Source organism: Octopus sinensis, linkage group LG2 (assembly GCF_006345805.1).
Source record: "Octopus sinensis linkage group LG2, ASM634580v1, whole genome shotgun sequence".
NCBI lineage: Eukaryota > Metazoa > Mollusca > Cephalopoda > Octopoda > Octopodidae > Octopus > Octopus sinensis.
Genome location: NC_042998.1, coordinates 71,490,397 through 71,497,245, shown reverse-complemented (window position 1 = coordinate 71,497,245; position 6,849 = coordinate 71,490,397). Strand labels below are relative to the sequence as shown.

The following is a 6,849-nucleotide window of genomic DNA, read 5'->3' as shown; positions in this document are numbered from 1 at the left end:
AAAAATTCGCCCATAATACACCTATAAATCATTGCATAGAAATAATTAATTTTTAATGTGTGGTACATATATGGCGGCGAGCTGTCAGAAACGTTAACACGCCGGGCAAAATGCTTGGAGGTATTTCGTCTGTCTTTATGTTCGGATTTCAAGTTCCGCTGAGGTCGACTTTGCCTTTCATCCTTTCGGGGTCGATAAATTAAGTACCAGTTGCGTACTGGAGTCGATCTAACCGACTGGCCACTCCCTCAAACATTGCGGGTCTTGTGCCTTGAGTAGAAAAGAATTCATGGTACATATGTCCATTGAATTCCATGCTACATGATCTAATATTTGTAGAATAATACATATGAGAGCGAAAAACTAATAGCTGACAGGGACTCTTATAATTGTTTCTAATTTGTATTTCACATCGAAATTAGTGTCATATTTATAATGACACCATTTATTCAAATAAAATCTGCTAATTATTTAACAGACCTATGAGAACTACTAATTTTGTAGATAATAATGTATTATCGAATACTTCTACATAAAAAAAAGCATCGACCTGCAATTTTAAAAGGCATATTTCCGTAATATTTTATTCAATGTTGTATATATTTTAGGTTGAACATTTTGCAGCAACAGCTGAATAGTTACATGTCTATAGAAACCCAAACGAACCAATCAGTTTCACTATCAGCCCGATTACTCATCATTACATATTTCAGGCCAGCTGCTGCAAAATTGCTAGGTATTCCTTCATTTTAGTTTTCTTTCTTTCAATATATGCTACGTAACCGATTAAGCATAGATTTGATGTCGATCAATGAAGAAATGTCGGGGGAAAATTTCATATATGCAAGGTATCATTACCTCAAATGAAAACTCGAAGCCAGTAAATTTCAGTCCATTCATACATCGACTTCTGATGGAATGTCTTTGATATCTTATGTAATTACTTACAATTGTTTGCTACAGTCAGTGCTGATTGTAAATATATAGAAGCCTGTTATTCTACGAGAAAAAGTTGAAGATCAAAAGGGTAATTTTGACGAAGTGCAGTGCTAAACATTCCAAGCGAGGTGAATCTGTAATGGTTTATAAACAAAAGAATTACTTTTATGATAAATCAGGCGTATAAAGGCAAGCATGACAAACCTTAAAATATGTTCGCCTTTGTTCCAGTTTTCATTGGTTTACTATATTCTTCTAATATAAAAAGCTTCTGCATTTTACAGCGAAATGCGTTTCACATAATACACAAAGGAATATTTACCTTCGCATAAGAAGAGAAACCTTCTAGCTGTCGGATCAATATTTAGTGTTAAACAACTAACGAAATTCAGATATATTCTATGATTGGTTTCATTCATTTCCTGACTCCCACGAAGTATTTATTTTTGTTTACACCATGACCGTTTTGGGTTCACTTCTCTTTTGAATCTGATTAACTTGCGTTCTTAAATTTCTCTTCAGAAGGATTAAAACCAACAATTCCTTTATCGCTTACAGCACCAGTTTAAAAACGTATAATGGTAAAAATGTATTTTATAAGGTTAAACCTGTTATTAGGATATCTAAATTATAACTAATGCGTCCGTCAAGATTTATGCAATAAATGTTAGTATTCGTTATAATAGCGGTAATCGTATCAGTAGTACTAGTAATTGTAATAGCTGCAGCAGCACCAGTAGCGATAGCTCCAACAGCTACAGGGGGAGTAAATTTGTTCGAAGCAATGTCGTATTTATCGAGATGTAGTCTATTAACAGTGAGCATTCACATATGAGTAGTTCTTTTGCTTAGTCGTAGGTCAGCCCTATTAAAGTAATCTTGTGTTCATAATAGTGCCATCTTGATCATTTCCATGATTGTCGATGGAAGACTACGCTTTTCAATGAAGCCTTGTTGTTTAAGAATGGTAAGTTGTGATTGGAGCAAATTTATTGCTTTCTAGCATAAAAAGCGACTAGATAGATACACTCTCCTTGGTTTGTAAGATAGGTAGTTTCCTCCTTTATATTGTCGTTTATGATGATATTTAGATTCATATGAATCCTGTTCGATGCATTCCAGAGGCAAACATCCCAATTGTTCTCATGCATTATGTAACTTGCGTTCTATTAAATGCCATTTCTTTACTGTGTGAATTGATGGCGATGAAACACGTATTTCTGACAGATACAGCGAGCATATAGAGACTCTCTTTTCGTTAGCTCGTAGTGGTGACAGGAGTATGTTGAGGACAATTCAGGGAAAGATGTCTAAATATGCAGCATTTAGATTTATAAATTATAGGTATTATCATACCGATAACATTGATGATTTCGTGAACATTCATATTGTGCATAACGTTAATGTTATACACAATGTCCACGCACACACGCACACATATACATGAATGCGTACATACATCGTATATATATTGTAGCAGCAACATGTGATAAGGTTATGATGGAATACAGAAAGCGGGATTATATAACAGAAGGAATGAAACAGAAAAGGAAATCAGAATTAATTTCTTAATCTTTGCAATTATACGTTGCAACATCTATGACATTTATGTAAATAATTACGCCTGCTTAGCGATACTGTTACTTCGGGAACCTCAATTTCATAGCTAAAGTGGCCTTTAATGGCGAGTAATTAACATTTCAATAATTTAACATCAAGCGTTAATTGATTATAACTGATTGGAAGTCATTACACATTCATAAATTCTTGAATTCATTAATGCATCTTTTCATGAAAACTATAATACATTTCCTATTATTAACAAGTATTTCAGTAAAATAAATTGCTAAACATTTCAGGAATTAATCTAACGAATAAGAAATATATTTTCATATTGAATTTCCTTCTTTTGGTTATATGCCTGTGTCTATGTGTGTCTCTGAGTATGTAATACGTGCGTTTGTGTGTTTAATTACATTTAATTCGTGACGAATATCCTTGATGGAGGTTTCAACTGAAAGTGAGCGCAAACATGCCAATCAATGGTTCACTACACCCTTCCATTTAATTCCATGTATTTCAATAGTGCCTCGAATAGATTTACAGTCAATACATGCAATTAATGGAGAGCCTTTATAATGTGTAAATTTAGGATGCAGCTACGTTTCATGTCAGCACATAATGAGATACATTTGTATGTATCAAATCTGTTATTTAATTTAGATTAACTTCCGATGAAACATAGGAAGAAAAATACTGGAATAAAAAAGACATAATAATCATTAGCTGAAGCAATAAAACATTCATCTTAAAACGTGACGTGAAATTAATTTTGAGTAAAATATTTAAACGTACTTCTTTTTTTCTAATTTGAAAGCAATATTTAAAACTAGATTAATATATTTTCATTGACATACGATCGTCGCATTACCTACAGCAATATGGACGTGATATACCCTATACATGTCATATGATATTCTTAATGACACAAGCACAACAGCTGTAACTGGCACATATTGCAATAATAATGTATTTGGAGATTGTACAGGCACTTTTGAATTTGGACAGTTCAGTATTAAAGGAAGATACCATAAAACTGCTTACAAAATGGAATATACGTTATTTAGTGTCCAAAATTTGCCCGAACACCCGTATAAAGACACCCATGCCTAATTATTGATAATTATGCTGATGTCTTTTAGCGTTAGTATATGCAAATTATTCCAATATTCCATCAGCAAATTGATTAACGAGTTTTCAATTAAACATATTTATGTGCATTACAACGGTAGTTTGTTCTTGTAGATTTATTTGCACATTACTTGTCATGTTAATCAAAATACTAGTCTAGATTGTGTCATGGGCGCCCTCCATATGTTTTGAGACCACCTATAGGGAAAGTTCCGCTCATAAATCCAAGCATATGCGGAAAAAAAGAATTGCAGATCATAAATAACTTGCTGTCAATACAATTTCGATAAAATTTTTTTATCGCAAGGGGCATCAATTTTTAACAGGAATTATATTTTTTAAAAATCTCTTTGAAAGGGTACTCAAAATCTGCAGTAAAGAATTCCCTTTGTTAGTTGACACTGACATTTTTAAAGCTATTTGTACAAAATAAGAACTTTGATCAAATTAATGCTATCATATATGAGATTTTTCGGCGCATGTATGCGCAAGCGTGTCTTCGAGATACTTACTTCGGATTCACACATTTCCGGGTTCAGTCCTACTGCGTAGTACTTTGGTCAAGTATCTTCTAGCTACTACGATAGCCTTAGGCTGACCAAAGCTTTCACAGTGTATTTTTTCGACAGAATCAGAAAATACTCTGTCGTATATATCTATATGTGTGTGTATGTGAGTGCGTGTGTGCACGCGCGTGTGTAAGTGCATCTTTGTGTCTACGTTTGTTCCCCACCGCCTGTTCAAAACAGGTATTGGTTTGTTTACGTCCAGTAACATAGCGGTTCAGCAAAACCGATCGATAGAATAAATACCAAATTTTTTTAAAATGGGATCGAATCATTCAACTAAATTTTCTTTAAGCCACTAAGCTGCGGCCATGTTGGGACATGGCCGCAGCTTAGTGACTAAAACGGGTAAAGGAAGGTAAAAGATATAAAAGTATACCTTCTCAAGAGAAATTCAGCAGGTTTTATGGTTATGATATTCCCAAGATTCTGTGTCTTCCTAAAATCTGTACTTTTGTATCTCTCTTTCTCTTTCTCTTTTACTTGTTTGTCATTTGACTGCGGCCATGCTGGAGCACCGCCTTTTGTCGAGCAAATCGACTCTGGGACTTATTCTTTGTAAGTCCAGTACTTATTCTATCGTACTCTTTTGCCAAACGCTAAGTGATGGGGACGTAAACACACCAGCGTCAGTTGTCAAGCAATGCTAGGGGGACAAACACAGACACACAAACATATACACACACATACATATATATATACATATATACGACAGGCTTCTTTCAGTTTCCGTCTAGCAAAGACACTTGCCCAAGATGCCACACAGTGGGACTGAACCCAGAACCATGTGGTTGGTAAGCAAGCTACTTACCACACAGCCAAACCTGGTGGTGGTTTCAATAATTTTGTTAATAAAAAAATATATCACTGAATCCTGTGTTCTTGATAACATTCTTTTTTCACACCAAACTCCAAATTGATGAAAATTCCCTTTAGTATTTAGGACTGCATCTATACGTACTGCTGTGCTTACCTGAAAATATCGACAGCATTTGCTCGACCAGAACACTGACCACATAAGACTTTACAAATGTGAAAGCGTCTGCAAATGGATATATACTCACCAATACTTTGTCTTGTACTGAATAATGACTGAATAATTACAGAGACAAAAAAAATGTAAGACAAGCATCCAAATGAAAAGAAAACAATTATTAGAACTGTACAACAGCTAAAAAATTCCCACCGCTGTAAAGAATCACATATAACAAAAAATGCCTGCAGACAAGAGAAAACAAATTTTATAAACGAAACAAAAAAATGTACTCGCTAGAAATTAAGAACTAGCGAAGCAATTGTGTTCTTACATGTTTATAGCTACATACACAAGTAATTTGTCGTATGTTTATATAACCAGTCGTAGCTACACGCACACTGTCGATAGTTTGTTTGAAATTAAGAGAATAAACTGTACGACAGTTGATGCAAATTGACTATGATGGTTCTACATCACCTAGTTTAAATGAGATATAAACATAGTCATTACAATTTACTAAGTGCTAAGTGCAATAACTTCAGGATGTATTTATATTGGGTTGGTAAGGTAGTAATTTCGTTTTTCGCAAATAGATAGATTTAAGATTTTTTTGAATGACTTTTCTTAATGTTATATCTTTTTCCTTTTGACATTTGATAGCCGTTACTTTTAGCTTACTTTAGAAGCAAATTGCGCGTAATTTTGTGTACAGCTGATAGTTCAGTGTCAGTTTTAACATGGAGTGCAAAAACGAACATTTTCGCCATATTTTAATTTTTTATATTTCCGTAAATGTAAGAAAGCTGCTGAAGCTCCCAAAGAGATATGTGAGGTTTATGGTGATAATTGCTTAATAGAACGCACAAGTAAAAATATTTTAAAGTTCCATTCTGCAAATTGTGCATTCAAAGATGACCAAAGTTCTAGTCAACCTACTGAAGCTGAGGATGTCCAAATGAAAGCCATAATTGAATCTGATTGTCATATAACTGTGCGAAAGATTGCAGAGAAATTAAATGTTTCACATATAACAATTGAAAATCACTTAAAATGTTATGGTCCCCTTACGAAGCTCGATATTTGTGTTCCACTTCAATTGAAAGAGTTTCACGTGACACAACGAATCACTATATTGCGATATGCATCGCAAACGCAATGATATCGACCATTTTTTGAAAGGAATTACCACTGGTGTTGAAAAATGGATTGTCTACAATAACATCAATAGAAAACCATCAGGGTCCAAGCGTAATGAACCAGCACAAGCTCCAGCGAAAGCTGAATTGCATAAAAAAAGTTATGCTATAAATTTGGGGAGGGGGGATTACGAAGATGTTTTGAATTTTGAACTGCTTCCAACGGCCCAAAAGATCTATTCAGATGTTTGCTTCCAACAACTAACGAAATTGAAGGAAGCAATCAAGTAAAAACAGTCAGAATTGGCAAATCGTCAAGGAATCGTGTTCCACTATGACAACGCAACGCTAGACCACACACGTCTTTGCTTACTCGTGAAAAAATTATTTGAGCTAAGTTGGGAGGTGAGTTACCCGCACCATATAGCCCTAATCTTGCACCTTCAGATTACCATTTATTTCGAAGTTCTTTGCAAGGTAAAACCTTCAATAATGATAACGACCTGAAATCGCACTTGCTTTAGTTTTGGGCTGATTAGGA

At 34.5% G+C, this 6,849-nt stretch overlaps 1 pseudogene; it reads left to right on the top strand.

Annotated features, from left to right (window-relative positions):
* Positions 1-5,806: 5,806 nt before the first annotated feature.
* Positions 5,807-6,599, top strand: LOC115224905 (annotated as a pseudogene).
* Positions 6,600-6,849: the final 250 nt, after the last annotated feature.